Here is a 27,659-nt window from a genome sequence, read left to right on the forward strand (position 1 = left end):
GGTTTTATTTTTAATTTATGAACACAATACATTTGTTGTTGTTAAAACAACAAAAGAAATCTACTAAAGAAAACAAAATGTTCCTTACCACTGTCAATACAAAGTTCACAACTATAAATTTTACCATCATGTTAGATAATAATCCAACTCCTACCATGTTCAAATCCTGTTTTTTCTTTTTGTCATGTACTAAAGTTTCTAATTCATTTCTTAACACACAGTGCAACAAGGAAATGATTCTCTGCCACTAGTGATTGTTTTTAAGTCAAGAGTTAAGAATGTTCTCTTAAGCATCTTTACAACCAGAGCAAAATATTCCTTAAATAACCCTTTGTCCTAATAATACCTGTAGGAAAGCCACATTGTCTGAGAAAAACATACTGTCAACTTAGGGAAAAAACTACAAGAGTAGGATATGAGTATGCAAATCTATGCAGGAAAAATGTAGAAATTAAATTTTGTTAAAATTTCTGTTTATTAGCATACTAGGACCTCTAAACTTTGCTTCCATTAGTCATGGTATCAGGATGTGGAAGATCAAACCTATATATTTATCTCCCAGTTGCTTTCCTAAGGCATATAAAAAGTCTGTTATCAATGGCACATGGACATCCTAAAATGCATGTGTTTTTGAAGTCTTGTTGAGTCTGTCTTCTCCTTTAAGAAACAAAAACAGTATGCAGAGGGTCAAAGAAATAGACTCTAAGCAAAAGGAAACTATGACAAATACAAACTCAATAGTATGGAAGCAGCATTTAACAGACTTCCCATCTCATCAGTAATTGAATAGAGCCAGAAAAATAGTGACAAGTAGTACAGCTTGTAGGGTTAGGGATAGATGTACAGTGGCATTCTATGTACCAGCAGAAAGCACAGAGATGTACTTTATACCATGTTTCTATGAAGGAAAGGAAATACTGGGGTATAAAATGGAAAAATATCAGGATTTGAATGCAAATTTTTAGCATAAAAGAATTTCAACTTTGTTTTAATAAAGGAAAAAATACCCTCAAGCCTTTGTGTCTGAGATTCACATTATCTTAAACTTGAAGGTGTCTTTTTTTTATCTTTGGTAAAATTTTATCCATAAAATAGAATATAAAAACATGAATCATTAGAGAATGAAATATGAAATCAAAGGTGATGTCAGTTTAGTAGCCCCTGAATTTTTTAAGCTCTTTAAAGCCTGAAGCAGGATGAAGGTATCATTTGTTCCAAGTCTTGTTGAGATAACAAATGATGAAATAAAAAGAAAACCCACACTCCAAACAAGGTCAGGCAACCCCATTCCCTCCCACACCTCCTAGGTAAAAAATATGAATAATTTTAGTAACAAATCAGAATTCATTTTTATCTCCTACCTGCTTCACCAGTGGAAGTTTAGAGTCATGATTTTGCTAGACATTTATATTTATGTATGTAGACACATAAACTCATATAGATGACAAATGATTTTTTAAAGTCCTGGCAGACAAAGAAGCAATAATTGTAACTAACAACCTTCTATATTTTTCTTACTGTTTAACTTGCTATTCTTTAGAAAAAAACAGTTTCCATAGTGTTTGCCTCAAATCTTATTGCTTAACAAATGTAGTATAACTTCCAATAAAAATTTAAAATAAAAAGTAGTCAATCCCTTGATGAATTTGATATGGCTTTTATTGTGAAAGAGAAGGTGGCAAAGAGAAGACCAGTAGAGAAAAAGGTAGCATAAATACTTCAGTATACAATGATTTCCAGAGAGAGAAAGAAAATGAGAGAGACTTTACTAACAACAAGTGGAAAAAAGGATTGAAAGCCTGAAAGTCAAGTCATAGCCAAAAGCATGTTCTACCTTAAGTAGGCTCTCTTTTCCCCCCTCATTATTTCTTTTTTTATAAAACCTGTCCCTAAACCATTATCAGCTTTTAATATTCCCTAGACTGGGCTTCATCTTCAGTCCCCTCATCCCCAGATTTCTCAGGTGAAGGACTTGCAGATGTATTCTTTCGTTTATTATTCATATGTGCATACATTTTTGGGCCAATTTTCCCACCCTGCCTCCACCTCCTCCACTGCCCCCACCCTTTTCCCCACCCCCTTGCTTCTAGTCAGAACAGAAGTTTCTTTTCTGTAAAGCTTTTTGGTTCCTCATCTACTTCTTTGGCAGAAGGAGTCTTTTCCTTCGATGTCTTTGAAGCTGTGGGGCAAGCTGCCTTTCTTTTGCCTTCCACTGGACTTGGCATCACTGTAGGCTTTATCCTGGGTTCAGACATTTTCTTATTTTCTCTCTCAGGTTTGGACTTCAATCATCTTTTTATTTTTCTATTTGAACTGCTATAGTCACTGTCATCATCATCTTCCATTAATAAATCTTTGTTGCTGCCTGAATATTTCCCCTGAATTGTCCTTCATCCTCTTCCTCTGGCTCCTCAGTGCCCACATCTACCATGAGCATCTCTGTCTATTTAGAAGCTGCTTTAGATGCTGTCTGCCATTATTGGTGCACATTTTTATGATCAACTTTTTATCTTCACTGTCCTCTGCTGAATGAGAATCATCCTTCTTGGTCTTCACATCTTTTTCTACTGAGTCCTCAGTATCTTCTTGTGAACTCTTTTTGATTCTTATTTTTAGCTTCTCAGGGAGATAATCAAATTTTCTTAGCAGTAGTTCCTGAATCTCTTTCATATTCTTCATCTGCATCATCAGATTCCTGAAACTTCAAACGATCAATGACATTCCATTCTTAATTCATTAATCAGTTGTATGGCGCCAGGGCTATTTCTCTAGCTTGGTTACTGTGAATAATGTTGTAATAAACATAGGAGTACAGGTGCCTTTTGTATCCAGTCAAACAATATTTCAGATGTATGCCTAGAAGTCCAATAGATGGGTTAAATGGTAGTACTATTTTCAGTTTTTTAAGGAGCTTCTGAACTGTTTTCTATAATGGTTGTACTAACATTCACACTAAAAGTGTGTGATTGTTCCTTTTGTCCAGCATTGTCTCTAGCATTTGTTGTTGTGTTTATTATTGATGACAGCCATTCTAACAGGAGTGAGAACCATAATGTCATTTCAATTTGTATTTCCTTTTCTTTTGGTGGAACTGGGGTTTGAACTCAGGCCCACATGCTGCTAGGCAGATACTCTACCACCTGAGTCACTCCTCTAGCCCTTTGCATTTCTTTTAAGACTGGGGATGTTGGGCATTTCTTCATAGGTATTTTGACCATTTGTACTTTTTCTTTTGCCACAGGAAGATGTTCATTTGTGAATTTCTTTATTGGGTTATTGATTCTTTGGAAGTTTAATTTGCTGAGGAGCCTACACTCAAGTTATCAGATTAATTTGCAGCCTTCAGAATTGGATAAAATCTTTATGACCTGTATATATGAAAATAAATTAATAAACAGAGTATTCAGGGAGTTTAAAAAATAAACTTCCAATTATTGGGACCCTGTCTCAAGAATACCCAACACAGCTGGGCACCAGTGGCTCATGCCTATAATGCTAACTACTCAGGAGGCCAAGATTAGAAGGATTGTGGTTTGAAGCCAGCCTAGGAAAGTAGTTTGTGAGACCCTATCTTGAAAAACCCGCCCAGGAAAAACTGCTGGTGGAGTGGTGAATTCAAGCCCCAGTACCACAAAAAAAAATTAGCAACCAACACAAAAAAAGGACTGGCAGAGTTGCTCAAGTGGTAGAGCACCTGCCTTGCAAGTGTGAGGCCCTGAGTTCAAACCCAGTACCACCAAAAAAAAAATGGAGCTGAGTCTGGTGGGACCTCTCTGCATTCCCAGCTACTGGGAAGGCAGAGGCAGGAGGATCAAGAATTCAAGGCCAGCCTGAAAAAAATAAGGAGACCTTATATCAAAACCAACTAAACAACCAAACAAACAAAAAGTTCCAGAAGTGGTACAGTGCTTTCCTAGCATGTGCCAGGCCCTGGGATCAGTTCTCAGTACTGCAAAGAAAAAAAGGAATCACATAATCACACACCATGTACTTGTACATCAGGTTTAAGTTTCCTGTTGTAGGATATTTCAATAATCCGTTCATTTTTATTGCTTTGTAGTATTTCATTGCATGAATACACACAGAATGACTATTCATTCACTAGTCAGAAACATCTGGATTGTTTCCAGTTTGGAAATATTGTGAATAAAAGTGCCTTGAGCATTTATGTTATGAGTCTTTGAGGAGACATGGTATTATTTTCTTTAATAAATACCTGCACATAGAAAAAATAAATAAATAAGCTTCCAAAAAACCATGACTCAATCAAAAGTGGACAATTAAACTGAACAGAGCTTTTTCAAAGGAAGAAGTTCAAATAGCCAAAAATATAAAATAAAATTTAAAAATTTAAAAAGACAAATGAATTAACACTCAACATCCCAGGCTATAAAAGAAATTCAAATTGAAACCCTGTTAAGATTCCACCTCCCTTCAGTTAGAATAGATGTCACCAAGAACACAAACAACAACAAATGCTGCTAAGGATGTGAGGAAAAAGGAATGTTCATATACCCTTGATGAATGCTAAAGTAGTACAACCACTGGGTAAAACAATTTGGAGGTTTCTTTAAAAACTTAAAATAGAATTACTATATGAAACAGAAATACCTCTCCTAGGAATATATCTGAAGGATTGCAAAGCAGTCATGGACACCTATGTATATTATTCACAATAGCCACGATGTGGAAATGAACAAGATGCTCCACAACTGATGAATGGATTAAGAAATGTGTTACTTGTATACAATGGATTTTTTTCAGCCATAAAGAAGTATAACATTTTGTCATTGGCAGGTAAATGGATGTAACTCTAGAACATCATCTTAAGTGAAGTTGCCATGTTTAGAAAGCCAAAGGTCACATTTTTTTTTATAATATGTGAATATAGGCTCAAAACAAATATAAGCAATATGATCTGTATATATATATCATCTATACCTATACCTATAGTCTATATATCTACATACAGAACATGTATCCAAAAGTGGGACTAGTCAAGGGGGACAAGGGAGGAAGGAAAAATGGAAAGAAAGATAGCAAATAATATTAAAGTACATCATACCTGTTTAGGAAGAAGCCAGAAGGAAAGATGCTGAAAACTGTTAAACAAAGGATGGGGGAAAATGATGAGGAAGTACAGTGGAAGGGGATTAAATTGACTTAAGTACAAGGACTGTACAGGTATAATATCAAAGCAAAACTCCTACTGAAGAATGAATAGACACCTAAAAATGAAGAACAATAATGAAAAACAGATCACACTAATAGGAAGTCATTAAAGGAGGACAAACAGTAAAAAGAAGGTGAACATGGTTCACATAGGACTTTCTATGTGAGAATGAATATAGAATATTTAATCCTGTTGAAGTCACCATAAGAAGAGGACTAAGATAGGAGAATGGAAGGAATGAATCAATTTGGGATATAATACATATATACATGGAAATATCATAATGAATCTCCCTATAGAGCAATCTTAAACAAACAAAATATGTTTATATTTAAAAAGGGAAAGGAAGGCGAAACAGGTACTCCCTCAGGGTTGGTATCAGTGTGAGAGTGGAGGATATAAGAAAAGAAGTAGGAGGATAAATATGGTAGAAATATTATGTACTCATATATGTAAATGGAAAAATGAGACCTGTTGAAAATATTAAAAGAAAGAGGGAGGGGGTGATAAAGGATAAAGATGGTAGGGTGAATTTAGCTAACATATATTGTAAGCACACTAGTATATAACACAAGGCACCCCCAGTACAACAATATTAGGACAATGAAAATTTAAAAATAAAATCAGGTTTGTTAGAATGTTGACCATACTGCACAATATTCCACTCTTGGAAATGAATCTATGCTTCATAGGATTTTTCTCCATTTATCACTATTTTTAATTTAAAGCCACATTCATTTAGGCTCATAATGTACTATTTTGCTGTATGGTAAAGAAACATGTAATTACCATTCTAAGTCCACATTAGAATGGGTGGTGGAAGAGAATAAAGGAGAATGATGGAGGGGGTGAAATCAGCTTAGATATAGTGTAAGCACTCTTAAATGTCACAATTTATCCCAAGTGTAACCATAATGTAATAATAAAAATGAAATAGGAAAAAATTAAATATATCCAGGTTATTAATCCTTTTACAGTTGTGTAGCTGGCAAAGATTTTATCTCATTCTGTGGGCTGCTTTTTCATTCTGGGGACTGTTTGCTGCTACAGAAGTTTTTTATTTGCAGATAGTTCCATTTGTCAACCCTTTTTCTTACTTGCTAAGTCATTGTAGTTCTATTGAAGAGGTTATTGTCTCTGTCTATATGTTGCAGTGTATTCTCTAAGCTTTCCTGCACTAGTTTAAAAGTTTTGTGCCTTATATAAATGTCTGATACACTTTGAATTTAGATTTGTGGAGGGTGAAAGACATTGTTTTAGTCTTCTACATGCAGATATCCAGATTTCTCAGCAAAATTTGTTGCAGAAGTTGTCTTTTATCCATCATATGTTTTGGACATCTTGGTCAAAAATTAAGTGGCTGTAACTACATTAATTTATATCTAAGTCTTCTATTCTGTTCCATTAGTCTTCATGTCTGTATTTGTGCCAGTACCATCCTGTTTTTATTGCTATTGGTCTGTAGTACATGAAGTCATATATTTTGATACATCCAGCATTGCAATTTTTGCTCAGAATTTCCTTGACTCTTTGTGGTCTTTTTTACTTCTAAGTGAATGTTAGGATTGCTTCTTCAATTTCATTGAGGAATGTCACTGGAATTTGTATGTGGATTGCATTGAGTGTAATTATTGCTTTTGGTAGCACAGCTATTTTTATGATGTTAATTCTGTCTATACATGAGCATGGGAGATATTGCCATTTTCTGATTTCTTCTTCAGTTTCTATTTTCAATGATTCATACATGTCACAGTGGAGTTCTTTCACCTCATTTCTTAACTTTGCTCCTTGGTATTTTTTATGAGGTCTTTATTATGCATAATAGTTTTCAGCTTTTTAGATATGAGATCATGTCATCTAATTTGGGATAATTTGATTAATTCCTTTTCTATTTCAATTCATTTTATTTTTTCTTCCTATATTATTGTTCTGGCTAGGAATTCCAAAACTATGCTAAATAAGTGTGAAGAGAATAAACAAACTTGTCTCCTTACTGAATTTAGAGAACATGGTTTCAGTTTTCCCCCATTGATTATGGTATTGGCTATACTATTGTATGCAGCCTTTATCAAGTTGAGATAAATTCCTTCTATTATTAGTTTCATCAGAGCTTTCATCAAGAAATGGTGTATTTTGTCAAAAGCATTTTTCTACATCAACTGAGTTGACCATGTGTTATTTGTCATTGCTTCTCTCTATATGCTGTATTATATTTATGATTTATGTATGTTGAAGCATTCCTAGACTGAAACCAGCTTAATCATGGTACATGATCTTTTTGATATGTTGTTGAATTCAGTTTTACAGCACTTTATTCAAAATTTTTGCATCTATGTTCATAAAAAATATTGACCTATAATTAATTCTCTTTCATTGTTGTGTCCTTGTCTATTTTTTAGAACAAATATAATACTTGCTTCCTTTAATGACTCTAGTTGTGTTCCTTCCCATTCTATTTCATGGAAAATTTGAGGAATATTGATATTAGTTCTAATTTAACAGTCTGGTAGAATTCAGCAGTAAATTCATGAGTCATTTGGTTTTTCTTTTGTAGCACTGGGGCTTGAACTCAGGGCCTCATGCTTGCTAGGAAGGTGTTATTACCATCCTACCAGCCATTTCTTGATGGGTGTTTTCAAGATAGGTTCTCACAAACTCTTTGCCCTGGGATAACTTTAAGCCTCAATTCTCTTGATCTCTGCCTCCTGAGTAGTTAGGATTGCAGGTGTGAGCCATCAGACCTCAGCTGGGTTTTTTTTTGTTTTGGAAAGTATTGCTGCTTCAATTTCATTTCTTGCTATAGCTCTATTTGGGTGTTTTTTATCCAATTTTTCAAATTTCATTTGTCATATGTGTCAACAGATTTAACCATTTCTCCTAGATATTCCAGTTTAATTGAATATAGTCATTTTTGAGATATTTACAAATGATTCTTTAGGGTAGATTGGTGTTTGTTGTGATATTTCCATTTTAGCTACCAATTTTATTAATCTGTATCTTTTCATACTTCATTTATGCAGATTCACTAAGGGCATATAAATCTTATTTATTTTTTTAAGAACAACCTTTCTGTTTCATTGATTCTTTGTAGCTTTTTTTTTGGTCTGTATCTCATTGATATTAAGTCTTTCTTTCTTCTGGTTTTATGTTTAGCTTGTCGTTGTTCGCTAATATTTTGAGATGCAACTTTAGGTCATTTGTATGAGATAACTGTGGTTTTAATATAGACACTATAGCAATAAACCTTCCCCTCAGCAATGACTTTGTAGTATCCCTTAAGTTCTGGTAGGTTGTGTTTTCATTTTGATTAGGTTGCAGGAACATTTGGGTCTCCTTGCTCGTTTCTTGTCAGAATACTGGTCATGCAGCAATGTGCTATTCAGTCCCCAAGTGTCTGAGTAATTTCTGATTTCTTTTGTTGCTGCTTTCTTGTTTTATTCTGTTGTGGTCAGACAGTATGCACAGAGTTATTTTAATTTTCTTATATTTGTTAAGACTTCTTTGTGTCCTAAAATATGATCTATTTTGGAGAACGTTCCATGGGCTGCTGGAAGAATGTGTTATTATTCCTTAGCTAGATGAAATTCTCTTTAGATATCTATTAAGTTCATTTCACGTATGGTGTCATTTAATTCTGAAATTTCTTTGTTGAGGATTTTGGTCTGCATGACCTATCTGTTAGTAACAGTGGAGAATGACAGTCACCTACTATCATTGTGTTAGGTTCAGTCGAGTAGCCAAGGGTAAGTCAAGGGTCAGTCAAGTAGTGTTTGCTTAATGAAGTTGGCTGCACCAACATGTGCATATATAAGTTAACAATTATTATTTCCACTTCAGGTATTGTTTCATTCTTTGTATGAAATGTCTTTCTCTTGTCTGACTAATTTAGGTTTGAAGTCAACTTTATCTTATATAAGTATAGCTACTCCATGGCCAGGTGCTAGTGCCAAATGCCTGTAATCCCAGCTACTCAGATGTGCATGGAGTGGCACAAATGACAGAGAACCTGCCTAGCAAGCATGAGAACCTGTGTTCAAACCCAATTACTGCCAAAAATGTAAATTAATAAGAATGGATATCCCTGTCACATGTGTTTGATAAAGTATATTTACCCTGTCAGTGGTCATTTCTGTCAGTGAAATGTGTTTCTTGTAAACAATAAATAATCATGTTTTGGTTTTTAATTTGTCTTTTCATGTGGGAGTTGAGATCATCTACTATAAGTGTTAGTATTGACAGATATGTGGTAATTCCTCTCATTTGGTTGCTTTTGTTTTATATGTAGTTGTCTGTTTTTACGTGCACTTGAATCACTGCTTATCCACAATTGTTTATCTGCTAATTACCTGAGATTTACTTATTCTCATCCTATGGTGGCTATGTTTATTTTCATATTATCTGTGTAAGATTCCATTGAGTACCTCCTGGAGTCTTAGATCAGAGGTCATATTTTGCTTTAGATTGTGTTTATCGTGAAAGGTTATTTCTTCTCCAATTATGAATCATAGCCTTACAAGGTTTGAAATTGTTTTCTTTCAGTGTTTGATTACCTCATTCTGTGCTCTTCTTATTTTATGATTTCTATTGAGCAATCTGCTGTTATTTGGATGGGTTTACCTTTATGTGTTATTTGACTTGCCTCTTACGTCCTTCAAAATTATTTCTTTGAACTCTGACCTTATTATTTTAACTATAATATTTTGTGAAGTGGTTCTACTTTGGTCATGTCTGCTTGATGTCCTAGAGGTTTCTGTACATGGGTGGTCATCCATTTCCTGAGATTTTTGGATGTTTCCTGATATTATTATGTTGAATATTTGCTATGCTTTCAGCTCACAGCTGTTCTCCTTTTTCAATGCCCACGATTCATACGTTTGATGTTTAGTGGAGTCATAGATTTCTTGCATATTCTTTTCATATTTCTTCATTCTTTGACCTGGGTATTCATCTTTTTTCAGTATATATATATATATATATATATATATATATATATATATTGTCTTCAAGTCCTGAAAATCTTCCACTTGTTCCAGTATGCTGCAGTGACTTTCTACTATATTATTTGACATAAAAGCTTTGTATTTAAAATTTTTCCATTTTTCTTCTTGAGACAGTCTGTATTTTAATTATTTAGCTCCTCTTTCACATCTTGTACAGTCCAAAACTTCTTGTTTCTAAGAAGAGTTATCTGATTTAAGTTCAGATATCCAGTTTCCTTTCCTGGACTTATTTCAGCCTGAAGGATTTCATTCAAAGTAGGATGTGACTACTTTGTCATGTCCTGGCTGCTGGTGTGGAAACATTTCACCAAGTGTCCTGAGAAATGGGCTATATCAGTCATATCATAATGTGGCAGTGGTGGCCTGTCTGGGCCATTAAATTTGCATGTATGATGACTGGCTGGTTTCAGATCATGGTTCTGTTGCTATAAGTTCAAATGACTTACCATGTTGTTCACTTTACGTCCTTATCTGTATATTGAGGATGATATTTCCTGTGTTACAGCATAATTTTTGAAGTTTACATAAATTAATGAAGGATAGTTTATTGGATTCAGTACTTAGTAAATATTATGTATTACAGGAAGATATTTGCAGTAGATTTAAGGTAAAAAATAAATTACTAAGTATAATTTCACATTCTTGGAATATACTCAGTGAGTGAGTGAGTGTGTGTGTGTGTGTGTGTGTTTGTATATGTGTATTTCTGTGTATCTGAGTGTATTTTTATTTAGAGTGAAAGGCAGAGACTGAGAGAACAATTCCATTCATTCTTGGTGGTGAATGTTTGGTGATCATGTAAGCCAAGCCACTGTGATGACTTTAGGTGAGCTTCTGAGAGTGAACTGACATGTCCAACACCAAACTTCTAGTAATGGGTGAAAGAAACATAAAGTTTGAAGATTAAATTGACTTTCTATCTGAGTCATTCCCTATATAACCCAACTTCTAGGCATGGCTTCTTAGGTTTTTGGAAATTATCCCAAATTATGTCCCAATTGAACTTAGTATCATTTGGTGCTGGTAACCAAATTAGCTAACTGGGAGGACAAAAGTGATCCTCTGGGAGGTAGGTGAAGCAAACATGCTTTCATAGATGTTTCTGCAAACCAGAGGGAACAAGATTCTGCAGGAAGTGCTCCACACCTGTATCTACCGACAAGTCTTCATCATGTCACAGTTGAGATGATTGCCCCTGATGAGAGACTGATAGCAGCCAGAGGCAATGAATCAATAGGCAGCAGAGGTGGAGCAGCTGGGAGAGAGAAACCATTCCTGCCCTGTGTAAAAGATGTCTCAGTGGCTTAGGGGGTCAAGAGAGAATGAGACACATGGAGCAGGGGAGAGACAGAGATGGAGGAAAGGGAGAGAGAAGGGGAGGGGGGGAGAGAGAAATTGAAACATGGACTGAAAATCAGATGCAGTTATTCTTGGTGGTAAAGTTTCCAAGGTCACCTAAACCAATATTCTATTTTTATTAAAGATTTGCTCCTGAGAGATGAACTGACTTGGCCAACATAAACTGCCATTAATGGGTGGAGGAAGTCTAATTACCATGGGTATTTTGGTACTCTCTGTCAGGTGTCATTTCCTCTGTATCCCTTTTCTAGTCAAGCCTTTTTTCTTTTAAGTAAATCATCATAATTTGCATCCCATTTCAACATTATTTTATGTGGTTCCAGAGACCTCACCTGAGAACTTGGAGGAGAAATGTGATCTTCTCACCAGAAGATGGCACTAAGTGCTTGCCATCCAGGTTTCTGTCAGTTTGTGGGACAGGGCTCCTGAGGAAGTACCTAGCCAAAGGATACAATCAGAAGCAACAGCCTCATGACATCACAGTTAGTCAAACTGCCATGGAACATTGAAAGGGCAGAGGGGCTGCTGTCTGATAGAGGCCATGGAAACACAATCAGCAAAGGAGGGTTGGCCTGGAGAAAACTTTCCTAGGCTTGTGGGGAAGAAACCCATGGTTCTTAGTACATCAAGATGCAGGGATGCAACAGAGGGTCAGGTACCAACTCTCAGCACTGCTGAATCAGGATTCCACTCCCCGCAACCTCCATCAAGTGTGGTGAGCCAGTGAGTGTGAGTGTGGCTGGAGTCCATTTGCAGGGTTTCTATCTGGTTCATCTGCCTCCTGATACTGAGGCAGATACTTAACCTAGATCACTGTAGAAGAATCTGGGCAAGTTTGTCCCAATACTAGGTCAGCCAGCTAGAGATGGATATGAGAAGCACAAGTGTTTCCTAGAAATGGGAGTTTGGGTGTTTTTTGGTGTCTTTGGATTGTGTTAGGTGACTTCTGAATCATAAGATCTGAGAAAGGGTTTCCCAAAGTAATCTGGCAAACTCTTAAACTCACTTTGTGGCCTAGTTTGGCCTTCAGCTCCCTATGCCATCCTTGAACTCACTGTGAGGCCCAGGCCCACCTTCAACTCACTGTGAGGCTTAGTCTGTCACTAAACTCCCTCTGCTGCCCAGTTAGACATTGAAATCAGATTGTGGTTCATTCTGACACTGGATTCCTTGTGTAGTCCAGCACCTCTTTGAAGTCACTGTGTAGAACAGAAATGTGTGTAAACACTGAGAACCTGGCCAGACACTTACTCACTGAATAGCTTATTCCTTCCTTATACTTCCTATTGGACCAATGCTGTCTTGAATTCACTCTGTGGCAATCTTCATCCTTGAACTCTCTGTTGGGCCCAGGATAGCAATGAAATCATGTGTAGAACAGGCCATCTTTGAACTCAGGATGTTGTTCATGTGGGTTGGGAATTTTCCTTCCCGCTTTCACTCTCCTGGATCACAGGAATATGCCATCTTGACCAGCATGGTGTACGTTCAACACTTTCAACAAATAAGTTATCTTTAATGAACTTTGCAAGGATATAAAATATTTGACCTTTGACTCTGTTCCCATCTGCATTTTTCAAGACTTTTATGGAAGTCTTAAGCAGTGTCTTCATGGTTGATATTAAGATCCTTGGTCCATTTTGAGTTGACACTAGTACAACTAGTTTCTAGTTTCAGTATTTTCCAGGCAGATAACGACTTTTCCCAGCAACATTTGTTAAAGAGGCTGTCTTTTCTCCATTGTATGTTTTTGATGACTCTGTCAAAAATAAGGTGGGCATAGCTTTGTGGATTCATATCTGGGTCCTCTATTCTGTTCCACTGGTCTTCATGTCTATTTTTGTGCCAGTACCATGCTATTTTTATTACTATTGCATTGTAATACAGTTTGAAATTGGGTATGTGGTACCTCCAACATTGCTCTTTTTGCTGAGTATTGCCTTGGCTATTTGCCATTTCTTGTGTTTCCAAATGAACTTTAAGGTAGATTTTTTTCAATCTCTGTAATGAATGTCATTGGGATTTTGATGGGAATTGCATTAAACATGTAGATTGCTTTTTGTAGTATAGCCATGTTTTCTATGTTGATTCTACCAATCCATGAGAATGGGAGATCTTTCTGCCTTCTGTAGTATTCATGAATCTCTTTCTTCAGAGTTTTGTAGTTCTCCTTGTAGAGGTCATTCACATCCTTTGTTAAGTTTACCCCTAGGTATTTAATTTTTTTGAGGCTATTGTAAAAGGAACTGTTTCTATATATTCTTTCTCTATTTGTTCATTGTTTGTATATAGAAAAGCTAATGATTTTTGTAAGGTGATTTTGCATCCTGCCACCTTGCTGAAGCTGTTAATGGTGTCTAGGAGTTTTAGGGTAAAGTTTTTTGGTCTTAAAGATATAGGTTCATGTCATCTGCAAGTAGGGATATTTTGACAGTTTCTTTACCTATTTGTATTCCTTTTATTTCTTCTTTTTGCCTAATACCTCTGGCTAGAATTTCCAGTGCTATGTTGAATAGGAGTGGGGGTAGTGGGCACCCTTGTCTCATTCCTGATTTTAGGGGAAATGGTTTCAGTTTTTCACTGTGAAGTATTATGTTGGCTGTAGGTTTGTCATAAACAACAGACAATAAATAAATTGCACCTTTACAATGTTGAGGTACATTCCTTCTATTCCTAGTTTTCTTAGAGCTTTTATCATGAAGCGGTGTTGGATCTTCTCAAAGGATTTTTCTGCATCTATTGAGATGATCAAGTGGTTTTTGTCTTTGCTTCTATTGATGTGCTGTATTACATTTATAGATTTGCATATGTTGAACTACCCCTGCATCTCTGGGATGAAGCCTACTTGGTTGTGGCGTATGATCTTTCTGATATGTTGTATTTGGTTTGCCATTATTTTATTGAGGATTTTTGCATCAATGTTCATTAAGGAGATTGGCCTTTAGTTCTTTTTTGAAGGTTTCTTCATTTGGTTTGGGGGTTAGTGTAATACTGGCCTCATAAAATTAGTTAGGCAGTGTTCCTTCCCTTTCTATTTCATGGAAAAGTTTAAGGAGAGTTGCTATTAGTTCTTCTTTAAAGGTCTGAGGGAATTCAGCAGAGAACCCATCAGGTCCCAGACTTTTCTTTTTTGGGAGACTCTTCATTGCAGCTTCAATTTCATTTTGTGTTATAGATCTACTCAGATGGTTAATATCCTCTTGGTTCAATTTGGATGGTCATACATATGTAGAAATTTGTCCATTTCTTCAAGATTTTCAAATTTACTGGAATATAGGTTCTCAAAGTAGTCTCTTATGATTCTTTGGATTTCCATGATGTTTATTGTTATCTCTCCTTTTGCATTTCTGATTTTAAGAATTTGGGTTTTTTCTTTCCTCATTTTAGTCAGATTTTCCAGGTGTCTGTCAATCTCATTTATTTTTTTCAAAGAACTAGCTTTTTGTTTCATTGATTGTTTGTATGGGGTTTTTTTGTTTCTATTTTATTAATTTTGGCCCTTATTTTTACTATTTGGCTCCTTATGCTTGTTTTGCATTTTGGTTGTTCTTGTTTTTCTGGGAGTTTGAGATGCAGTATTAGGTCATTATTTTGAGATCTTCTTGTCCACTTAATATATGCACTCATGGCTATAACTTTCCTGTTAGTATTTCCTTTGCTGTGTCCTGTAGGTTCTATTAGGTCATGTTTTCACTTAATTAACTTCCAGGAAACTTTTAATTTCCTTTTTTTTTCATGTCTGACCCACTAATCATTGAGCAATGTGTTGTTTGTCTTTCAATTGTTTGCATATTTTTTTCTGCTGTTGTTTTTGTTGTTGTGTTCTAGTTTTAATGCATTGTGACCAGATAGAATGGAGGGGATTATTTCTATTTTCTTATATTTGCTGAGGCTTGTTTTGTGCCCTAAGATATGATGAATATTAGACAAAGTTCAATGGGCTGCTGAGAAGAATGTATATTGCATGGATGTTGGATGATATATTCTGTAGACATCATCTAGGTCCATTTGATCTATGGTGTGATTTAGTTCTAGAATTTCTTTTTTGATGTTTATGTTTGTATGACCTACTTATTGGTGATAGGGGGCTATTAAAGTCTCCCACTACCACTGTGTTGGGGTCCTAATATGCTTTTATGTTGTTCAGAGTATGTTTGGTGAAATTGGGTGCACTGACTTTGGTGCATACAGGTTGATAATTGTTATTTCCTTTTGGTGTATTTCTCCTTTTATTAGTATGTGTGTCCATCTTTATCTCATTGATCAATGTAAGTTTGAAGTCTATTTTGTCTGAGAAAAGTGTTGCTTCTCCTACCTGTTTTTGAGGGTCATTGTTTTGGTAAATCTTCTTCCAGCCTTTCAACCAAAACCAGTGCTTGTTTCTGTCAATGATACGGATCTCCTGTAAACAACAGATTATTGGATCTTCCTTTTTAATCCAGCTTGCCAAATGGTGTCTTTTGATGGGGGAGTTAAGTTCATTAACATTCAGTGTTAATATTGATAGGTATGTGGTGATTCCTGTCATTTAGTTGTTTTTTATTGTTTAAGGGTTTGATTGTATGCAGCTGAATCAATGTTACTCCCTGATTCTTTATGTCTTCTTCTCCTGTGGTTTGGCACTGCCTATCCTCTCATGATTTTGTTTACTTTCATTTTCTGTGTGCAGAATTCTTTTAGAGTTGTGGCTTGTTGGTCATATATTGTTTTAGTTTTTGCTTATCTGGAAGAGTTTTATTGCTCATCTGTTTTGAAGGATAGTATCCTAGTGTTAAAGTTATTTTCATTCAGTGTCTGCAATACCTCACTCCATGCCCTTCTTGTTTTTAAGGTTTCTTTTGAGAAATATGCTGTGATTTTGGTGGGTTTACCTTTGTATGTTATTTGTTTATTCTCTCTTACAGTCTTCAATATTCTTTCTCTAGTCTCTGTGCTTGTTTTAATGATAATATGTCCTGGGGTACTTCTATTTTAGTCAAGTCTTTTTGGTGTCCTGGAGGCTTTCTGTAACTGAATGCGCATAACTTTCTCTAGATTTAGGTAATTTTCTGTATTATTTTGTTGAATATATTGCAAATCCTTTTGCTTGCACCTCCCTCCTTCTTCAATGCCTATGATTTTCAGGGGTTTTTTTTTGATGGAATGCGTGAGTTCTTGCATTTTCCTTTCACAGGTCTTTAGGTGTTTGACTAATATCTCTTCAGTTTTTCTTTTAACTACCATTTCATCTTCAACTTCTGAGATTCTGTCTCCTGCTTGTTCTAGTCTGCTGGAGTGGCCTTCCATTGTGTTTTGTGTTTCTGTTTCATTTTTTTTCTGAGTTTTTTCATATCATGGGTCACTTCCTCTTTATTATTGTCTATTTTCTTCTTTAATTCACTTATGTCTGTATTTATATTGTTCTCTGTTTCACTTTGGTATTTATTCAGGGCTCCTATGAGATCATTTATTTGTTTCTGTATCTTCTTGTATTCTTTATTTTTGGTGTCTTGAAATTTCTTGAGTGCATCCTGTATGTTTTGTTTGACCATGTCTAGTAACATCTCCATGAAATTCTCAGTGATTACTTGAAGGATTGTGTTGGAGAGTGTTCTTGCGGGCTTCATTGGCTTCCTTGGTGTTCATCTTTGTTTATCTTTGTTTTGTTGGAATTTGGAACTGGGTATCCATTTTCCTCACTTCTCTCTGAATCCTGTATTAAATTATTTTTCAGGGAAGAATGGTTTCCATCCATTTTTCTTCTTCCCATCATTCTACTTGGTACTGCGCAACTATATTCTTAATAGGCTTGTTGGTGTTTTCAATCACTTGTTTTCTTTCCCTTGGTTTAATTTTGGTTTATGGCTGTATTGGGTTTTTAGCTAAGTGTGTGTGTGTGTGCTATTTCTGTCCCTGGTCTGGGTGTAATTGAGTATTAACTAATTCACAATAATAAAACTACCAAAAAAAAAAAAAAAAAGAAATCAATTGGAAGAAATGAACAAACAAACACAATCAAACAAGAAACAAAACAAACAAACAACCAAATACCCCCAAGAACTCCAGGTTGAGGAAAATAGAATTTCAGTCTTTGTTTAAGTTCTGATGTTACTCTTCCAGCATCCAGTCCTAGTGTTGGTATTTAAGCAGAAGCTCTGTCTTAGTCTCACCAGGTGGTTGGGCAGTGTTTTTTCTTCTGTGTTTCAGCAGCAGCTGCTTTGTCATCTTCTCCCTCAGTGAGGTGTGTCAGTTTAAGTTTGCATGTTGTCCTCGGGTATTGGAGATCAGCTCTGTAGTCCACCAGCTGTCCTGCTTTGGAGTTGGGTTTTTGCTGTGCTTGCTTACTGGGGGCTTGTTTCTTTGCCTCACCTCATTTCTCTGAGGCAAGGTCAGTGATCTATCCCCCCAGGGGATTGCTGGGGGGATTCTGCCTGACAATTGGCACTCACCTGTTTGGTCTGCTGAATGTCTCCATCTCCCAAGCAGGTTTGGAGTTTGTGGCTGGCAGTGGCAGCAGCCCTCCTGTTTTTTCAGTGCAACATGGTATGCAGAAACTTTCTATGGGCTAGGATTTCATGATGCCAAAGTTTTGATTCTCCTTAGTGCTTTATTTCCACCAAGTGTGGCTCCAGTGTCTCAGCAAGGTTTTTGATTCATGGAACTTATGCAGTCTTCTTCTGTACCCTAGTCACCATATTGGATCTTCTGCCCTGGGCTTGTTTCTGAGTCCCACACCTTTCCGTATAGATAGAAGGAAATCATTGGATTGATGAGGTTTTTCTGTGACTGTATTAGGTGAGATTATGGGCATCAGTGTCCAAATATAGTTACAAATGCCATATTCTATCCCTGACTTTGGTCTCCAGATCAGCTTTGTGAAAAAGGTAGTCATAAAGGTTTTAAACTTGGCTCTCATATTTGTGGAGAGCTGGCAGGTGGTCTTTGGTTCTTGGCAGTAAGTATGTTCTGTGATGCTATGTTGTGACCATTCAGCTTCCTTTCTTACAGGCTTCCTTCAACTAATCTTTTTTTTCTTCTTGGAAGCATATTCCATACCACTATAAATAAGAATTTAAAATTTGATTTTCTTATTAGCATTAAGGTTTGAACTCAGGGCCTCACTCTTGCTATGCAGGTGCTCTACCACTTGAGCCACCACTCTGCTAACCTTAAAAATATTTGAGGGATGGAGTACAGGACCTGACTTGAATGCATAAATCCTGCAGTTTAATCACCCATGCCTCAAAAAAAGTCTTTTCCACCAATACTAGGCAGTATAAAAAATTGTGAGTGGTAAAGCAATGAGGAAACTGAGATCTTTAAACTAGGATAAGCAAAATTTTTAAGATTGTATTCATGGTGTGTTCTTTATTTAATAAAGACATCTTGAAACATATGTAGAGGTAAAGAGGAAGCATAGCAATGCTGTGTGCCCGTTATCCCTTCAGCAGTTATTTGGTTTACTAGTTCTCAGTTGTGTCCCTCCACCCATCCACCAGATGCTGAATCATTTTAAAGTAAATTTTAGGCATCATGCTAGAAAATAGTCCAAAGTTGTGTTTTGTCTCAACACTAAAAGATATTATGTATTTTACTTTTAGACTGTTCATATGTGTCACATAGAAAGTCAAATGCCTGAAAGTCAGTGGGCAGCTGAGGACTCAGGAACTCTTTTTTTCTATTTAGCAGGAACACCCTGTACTTTTTTTTTGGTTGGAGGAGTGGGGTGGTTCTCAGAATCAAACCCAGAATCTTATGCATATTTATACACTCTAAAACTATATCACCAGCCTAGCCATCCTCCACTGTTAACTTGAACATACATCTCAATATTTATTTAGTCCCTGTTTTATATATTAATACAGTGATAATTCTGCTTTTACTTCCCTTAAATACAGAGGTGTACATCTGTACACTTTTTTATGACAATAGCTTGTAGTTGTTCATATCAGTAAGATGTGAGAATTCACTATGGTGTTAGTGTCATTCAAAACCTTAACCTGTAGCTATTCTCTGAAGAAAGAAATTAGGAAAGTAGGAAAAATTCATAATTGCAAAGACAAAAATAGAAGCGTCCATGCTTTATTCTTGCCCTCACAAAGTGTGCAAATGTATTTTTCTTCTCATATCACTGTGGGGTAGAAGAGAATGTCACTACTGCAGATACTTTGGTAGACTTGAACTGCTTCAGTTTCTTCCAGCAAACCATGAGAAAAAAACAGGAAGTGGACTTAGGAAGCATATCAGCCATCACAGCTCATGGAGTAATCCTGATCCAAATGTTAGGTAGGAGAGTGAAAAATTGGAGAAGAAATGTGACATTGCTTAAATACCCACTGATTATTTTATGATATTAAATAAATATTAAATATTACTAGGCAAATGGTATTATAACTATATTTTGCAAAAATCTTTCTCTTTCAAGTACATAATTAGGGGTGGGTGTGGTGGCTCAATGCCAGTAATTACAGGTACTTAGGAGGCAGAGATTGAGAAGATCACAGTGCAAGGCCAGCTTGGAATAAAAAGTTAGTGAGACCTGCATCTCAATCAACAAACAGGTTGGGATGGCCAGCAAGTGTGATCCCAGCTACACAAGAGGCATAGGTATAAGGATCACAGTTTCAGGCTGGTACTGAGCAAAAATGCAAGACCCTGCCTAAAAAATAGCTAAAGCAAAAAAGGGCTGGAGGCATGACTCAAATATTGAAGGACCTCTCTAGCAAGTGGAAAGCCTTGAGTTCAAACACAACTACCACCTCCCCCCCAAAAGTGTACACTTATAAGTATATAAAACAAATGCTGTGCTGTCTCCAGTTTACTTGTAAGTACTGTGTTGGGACTGAGGAGGTGTAAATAGGGCTGGCTCTAAGTAGATACTTGCTAACAGAGAGTGGTAGACACATGGAAGCAGGTTGTGAAATGGTATTTCCCATTTTAAAATTCTCCTTTTAATAATTTCAAAATTTAAATTTGTATATCACAGAATATATGTTCGTGAAAATTAAAAAACAGAGTTTAAGAATGAAAAGGGAATATTCCCAGTCATCCTACTTCCAGAAGTAAAGACTACCTGGAAAAAGTGGGTTTATATTGCAATGATTTTGTTTTGCCACACTTTGAAAAGTTTATCTTAAAGTAAGGTAGGATGTAATTCTACCTAATCTTTAGATTTGAGATTATAAATAATTAAGCTAAAATGCAATTGAAATTGACCTCAAATATATTTTGTAGCCGATTAGCTCCCAAGTACCTTAGTGTAAATTGAAATTTAATTTACTTTCTTTTCAAGGATGGAATCTCTAAAGAATATGGAGTTTGATTTAAAAAATGGCCACATGATTCCTGTGGCCATTTTAATCGACATGGTCTGTAGGGGATCTTTTCTCCATTGTACATTCATTGTGTTATAAGATTACAGCTTTTCTGTTTTCTTGTACTTAATCTTATGTATCATTTTTTGTTGTTGATGATGGCATGAAGAATTTTACTTTCTCACCCTTTCAAAACTGGAAAGACCCTTATCAGTGGCACCATGCTTTGAGTTATCTTTATAGATTGACAGTGTGGAGAGTGAATGTCAAATGTTGATCACTAAAACTGTAGTTTTTCTTTCTAATGTGTCTTTTTTTATGCCACTGGATTCCTGAACCTGAAATGCAATAGTTGGGTGAGTAGATTTGTCACTCTTAACCTAGATGTGTAGCCATTGAAGCTATTCCTTTCTAATAGACAGGGAAGTGGGGGAATAGCAAATTAAAAAGTCCTAACGCTCCCTCCCATCACAAGCAAAGCTCCCTCTCATCCAAGTAAATTTTGACTTGACAGTTGAGAATTCAGGGTGTGTGGTAGACAAAAGAGGCCTGTGGATGAGTCATGGGAAAAGAGAGAGTTATTAGCCTGTGGAAACAAGAAGCAAGTAGCAAAGTAGCACCTCTTTTTCCAAACTGTTTTTGTAAATAATGTATGTCATTTTAATCTCTTCCTCATGTTCTGATTGTGATACACTTGTGTACAAGAGAGAAAACATTGATGCATTTCCCCCTGCTTGCACTGGGTGAGGAATATACATGTAGATGCATACATAGGTGGATCTATGTTATGAGCTAGCTCCAGGTTTTATGCCAGAAGCCATAAATGTTCTTTATTAGTTGAAATGCTATGTTTCTTAAAATTATTGTTTATTTCACATGTGCATACATTGTTTGGGTCATTTCTCCCTCCTGCCCCTCTCTCCCACCTCTCGCCCCCTCTACCCCTCACTTTGTGGCAGAACCTGTTCTGCCTTTATCTCTAATTTTGTTGAAGAAAAGTCAGAAGCATGATAAGGAGAGAAGTCGTTTATGCTAGTTAAGTTAAGAATAGCTATACAGAAATATTCCTAGCATTGCTTTCATATACACGTGTGTTATGACCATGTTGATCCATCTCTAACTGATCTTTACACTGGTTCCTGATCCCCTTCTTGTGTTAACCTCTATCACGTTAATGTTTCTGTATTAGTTCCTCTGGAGTGGGGGGGGGACATCAAACACTTTCATGTTTTGGGTTTTCTACCTATTTCTCTATCTCCCGTATGTGCTCTCCCTTTGTCATGTGATCCAAGTCCAACCACATTGCTGCATTTGCTCTAGATCTAAAGTCTGCATATGAGGGAGAACATATGATGAGCCTGGCTGACCTCAGTCAGAATGATGTTCTCCAGTTCCATCCATTTACCTGGAAATGATAAGATTTCATTCTTCTTCAAGGCTGAGTAAAATTCCACTGTGCACAAGTACCACATTTTTGATCCATTCATCAATAGTGAGGCATCTTGGTTGTTTCCATAACTTGGCTATTGTGAATAGCATTGCAATAAACATGGGTGTTCAGGTGGCTCTGGAGTAACCTGTGTTGCATTCCTTTGAGCATATCTCCAGGAGTGGGATTGCTGGATCATATGGCAGGTCTATGTTTAGATTTTTAAGAAGCCTCCTAATTTTTTTTACCAGAGTGGTTGCACTAGCTTGCATTCCCACTAGCAGTGTACCATCCTTTTCCCCCACATCCTCACCCACACATGTTGGTGGTGGTGTTTTTGATGATGGCTATTCTAAGAGGTGGAATCTTAGTGTGGTTTTGATTTGCATTCCCTTTATGGCTAGAGATGGTGAGCATTTTTTCACGTGATTTTTGGCCATTTGAATTTCTTCTTTTGAGAAAGTTCTGTTCAGTTCAGTTGTCCATTTCTTTATTGGTTCATTGATTTTAGGAGAGTTTAGTTTCTTAAGTTCCCTGTATATTCTGGTTATTGTTAGGAAAATGCCACACACCAGCACCCAAAGGAGGCTCACAAGAGTTATCTCATGTCCAAAGTTTAATAAGCAGGCTGGCTGACCAAGAGAAAATGGCACAGCAGTTTCTCTCGGTGGGTCTGATCTTAAGTAGCATTTGGGAGAAAGCAAGGCCTAGGGGCAGGCAAAGGGAGGTGGTGGGAGATAAGGGACAGTGGGCTTTGATCTACAAGGGGTGAAACCAGCTGTGGCTTAGGCTGCAGAGGGGGCAGTTCTTATCATTCCCCCATTTTTTTGTTTAATAATGATGAGGGTAGGAGCTGAGGATCACGAATTGGGGTGAGGCATCAGTCTCTTTAGCTGCTTTGCTGGCAGGGGGCATTGTATGGAGCAGGATCCTCATGCTCCTGTGGCAACCTGGATGGGGCCTTCACAGTAGTTTTTCCAGGTGGTTTTGGAAAGTTTGATATCCCTGGAGATAAAACTGGTTAAAATTTTGATTAGCAGTAACAGACGTGTAGTATGATACAAGGGAGAAAGCTTAAGAATAGGATAGCAAGAAATATAGGCATTAGGATGAGCATTAGCAAGGAGAACCACTGTGAAATGTTATTCTCTAGAGGGTTTTAAGAGTCCCTTCCTTAAAAGGTGCTGCCACTGGGGAATCCCATTTAGCTTGACAGCAGTGGGTGTTGTGAGAATGACCAGATGAGGGCTGGTTCATTGAAGTCCCAATGGAGAGAGTCGAAGATCCTTTAGGAGAAAAAGATCCCCTGGTTTAATAGAAGTTGTTATAGGATGGGGCAGGATCTGGTCTGCATGCTCTCTGAGAAGGTCTATGATGTTAAGATAAGGTAGGTAGTCAGCCAGAGGAGCAGGGTCTGATGGAGGCAAGTTTTCTAAGAGAAATGGGTAGCCATATTTTATTTAAGACCCAAATAGGAAAATTAGGAGGAGCATAAAAGGTGTCTGCTAAGGGACTGCATACCTAGGGATCTAATGTTTGTAAAATCCTATAACTCCCAAGCTTGTTGTAAGCTGTTTTATGGTATGGGGGGAGGGAAACGGAAGATTGGGTTGATTTACTCATGACTCTGGGAGTGAGTTTGTCCCTTTAAGAACACACCTAGGTAGGTGACCTGAGGGAGACATAACTGAGCTTTCTCCTTAGAGACTTTGTATTCCTGGAGGCCAGAAAGTTTTAAAAGGGACTCAGTTGCATTGCAGATTAGGGGCTCTGTGGCTCTGTATTGAAGAAGTGTGGCCTCTGGGTAATGCCAATCCAATCTAATAAGTCTCTGGTTAGGGTCTGTCCACAAAGATGAGGGCTGTCTTTAAATTCTTGTGGCAAGACTGACCAGGTTAGTTGTTAGAAAGCATTTGTGGGACCTTTAAAGGCAAATAAAGGCTGACTTTCAGGATGTAGGTTAAATGTAACACTTTTGAGTAAGAGATTTAGCTCATAATTTTATATAAATTGACACTTTTAACTCTGTAAATGTTTGTACCATATTTAGATAAAGTCTAGATATTGAACACAGTTATAAGGTGGTCATTTAAGAGGCTGTTCTATGAGCAAATATATAAATGAACTCTGATTTAGCAGTACTTAAAGTTTGACAAGATCAACAGAAAACACAAATAATTTCTTTGATAAAGGCTTTTTCTGTAACAGTATTTTGTAGATGTTACTCAGAGTGGAACAATATTAAGATAACCTTGTTATTTTATAGACATAGAGAACTTGATTTTAGTTTGACATGCCCCTAAAAATCTTTTAGGCAACTTTTAGATTATATTTAACTTTAACTTTATTACATATTGAAGCTTATTATTATACATTTTAAAAACTTACTTAGACCTTTATATAACATACTAAACCCTTTGATGGCTTGTCTTTATCCCTCCTATTTGAAACAATATTTAGAACAAATCCTTCTTTATAAAATCCTTTTTTTATCTAAAAACACTTTTTTCTTTAACTTAAAAAATATATTTATTATCTATTTATATCTCTTTCAGTTGTTTACTTTGTAACTTGTATTTTAAAATTAACTTTTATAAGAATTTTAAATTTATTATAGGGGCTGAAGTAACTAATTAGTAGTCCTTATTTTTTAAGGAATTTATGATAGACATAAGGCCTCATCATCCCTCAGGCTTGAAGGGGTATTGTTTTGCATGTGGAAACTGTGAGGGATTTTTGAGTTTTATTTGAATAGGGAGGGACATTAAACCTCGCCCTACACTCATTTTATTAGTTTTCATTGTGGTATCTATTTGTTTCTAAGGAGGGGGCAACAGAGATAGCTGCCTGGGGGAGGAGAATTTGAGCTTTTATTTGTGATAGTAAATCTTGTCCCAGCAGGGACATTGCAGTTTTAGGTACTATGAAGAAAGAGTGACAGAAGAAGAGGTCTCCCCAAGAGCAGGCCAGAGGCCAGGTAAAATAGTGCCCTAGGGGCTGGCCAGAGTTGCCCCGAATGATAACTTTTGTCATTGAATTGGGGACCAGGAGAGAAAGGTAAGACAGAGAAATGGGCTCCACTGTCTAGGAGGGAAATGACCTTTCACTTTTTTACCATTATGACTACCCCAAGGCTCCAAGAAGTAGAGTGTGAACAGGAGGCTGGGACCTGTGAATCCATAGGAGGTGGCACCTCGTCTTCCATCTGGAGATGGGGGCACTTAGACCTCCAATGGTTACTTTGCAGAGAGGGCAGGGTCTTAGTTGGGGGTGGGGCTGTCTCCTGGACTGTTCCCCCTTAAGCATTCTCTGTAGAAGTTCCCCTCCTGTTCACCATGGTAGCAAAATGGAGATGTAGGCCCCAGTTAGGTGGGGGCAGCAATGAGGTCATGTCTCTTATCTTTCTCTCTTTTAGTAATGCTCCAGTTATAATATACAAATATGGCTAATTATATTAGTTGATCCAGTGACTTTTCACCTCTAGCCATAGATTGAGTTTTTTACAAATATCAGGGGCTGACTGTTAGAAATTTATCTTTGAAGAGAACCTCTCTCACCTGTTACTCTGGGTCCATTGTGGTATGTTTTCTGATAGCCTCCTTAAGATGTAGAAAGGTAAGGGGATTTTCTTTTAGGCCATTGCTGTAAAGCAAAGTTGATATTTTAAATTGACATTTCACACTCTGGAGAGCAGGTCTCTGAACTGTTCTGGGCCTCAGTTTCCTCATTTGAAGAATGAGGGATCTGGTCTAGGTTAAACTACTTTCTTTTACTATGAGATGGCTGAAGAGGCATTAATATTATTTATCCTTATTATTATTATTATTATTATTATTATTTGATTTAGTAATGTTGGGGAATTGAGCCCAGGGCTTTGTACATGCTGGGCAGACGTTTTTCCATTGAGCTACTTCTTTAGCCCCAAATATTTTTTTGTCTGTGGCTGTGTTGGATTTGAACTCAGGGCTTTATGCCAGTAAAGTGGCACTCTACTGTTTGAATTATATCATTAATCCTTTATAGTGTGGATTAGTTAATGGTACTGTCTGTGCCCCTGTAGGTAGGTATATTTCCTCATTTCTAGGTGTCACTAATATTGGGGGTTATTATAAATGGTAATCATTTTTAACCTGAGTGGCTTGGGCCAGAACCCATTGTTTTTCTAATGAGAAGAGAGTCTGGTCTAGTAGAAGCATAATATCCTTTTATGTTAATTGAAAGGTTTGGGCCTCTTCCTACCATTGCCTGTTGAAGGGGGAAGCACCCATTAGGATGTTTTGGATATTGGGGTGACTTAGAAGGTAGGGCAGAGGGTGGAGCAGTAGGGGTGGGCCTTGTCATTGATAAGGGGCTTTTTTGGTCCTCCTTTTCATGTTTATCCTGTGGCTTACAAAGAATGGCCAGCGTTTGAATATCTAAATATTAATTGTGGAGCCACTCTGAGATGAAAGAAAATTTGTATGGGGACCTTAGTTTACTGTTTTACTTTTATAGAAAATGTCTAATTGGAGTATGGTATTGTAATTTAAGGAACCCGGTGAAGGCCACTTCTCTTAATCACCCAAGGCATACTGAGGCCAGGCCTCACTACAAAACTTTTAATATCTACAAGCCAAAAGACTGGAAGGTGCAGATCCCATCTAGAAAGAACAAAATGTTAGGATCCTGCCTTTTAGTTAACAGTAGGCAGCCTTTTTTATAAAGGCTACCTTTTTAAACAAAGAAATAAATCATGTGTAAAGTTAGAGAAGGGAATTCAGAGAGCATTTTGGGCCAATAACAGTACCATATGGGACAACTAGTATTAATGTTTGGAGGGAAAAAATTATGTTGAGGCTGAAAGTATAGAAAATTTTAAATGAGAAGTTTAGAGACCACAGTAATGAGTTATTTGGGGGATTATAACCTTGAGTTAACAATTGGCTTACATGGGCTGGGTTTGGTGCCAGGTGTGAGGTGGGGCAAGAGCAGGGTTTGTGCAAGGCATCACTTACCTGGGACAAGCGAGCCTGTCTGCCTAGGCCTGATCCTGTGGCCTGTCACCCCTCCCTCTTCCTGTGTACTCTGTGCACATTTGTTTTAGGGAAGTGGTGGTGGGCCGCAGCCATCCCCATGTGTGGCTGGTGGCCCAGGATGTGCTGGATCCTCTGTATGGATTTTCTTAGCTATGGCAGGCATTCTGCTGTGTCCAGGAGCCAGCATACTGTGCAGGAGCATGCCTGTTTGTTTTCCCTCATCCTCTGTGGGGGCAGAATTATGGCATGAGCATGGCAGCCACAGTTTTGTAAGCACTTTTGTAAATCAGCTAATTTAAAGTTACTTTAGTTTGAGGCCTGGCAAACTAGTTGGAATAATTTAAGTCATAAGGCACCATGTTACATGTTTTTTATGGGAGGCAGGGTTCC

General features: G+C 37.0%; 1 pseudogene; it reads right to left on the reverse strand.

Moving 5' to 3' along the window:
- Positions 1-1,907: 1,907 nt before the first annotated feature.
- LOC109674136 (nuclear ubiquitous casein and cyclin-dependent kinase substrate 1 pseudogene) lies at positions 1,908-12,306 on the reverse strand (annotated as a pseudogene).
- Positions 12,307-27,659: the final 15,353 nt, after the last annotated feature.

This window comes from Castor canadensis, chromosome 19 (assembly GCF_047511655.1).
Source record: "Castor canadensis chromosome 19, mCasCan1.hap1v2, whole genome shotgun sequence".
Classification (NCBI taxonomy): domain Eukaryota; kingdom Metazoa; phylum Chordata; class Mammalia; order Rodentia; family Castoridae; genus Castor; species Castor canadensis.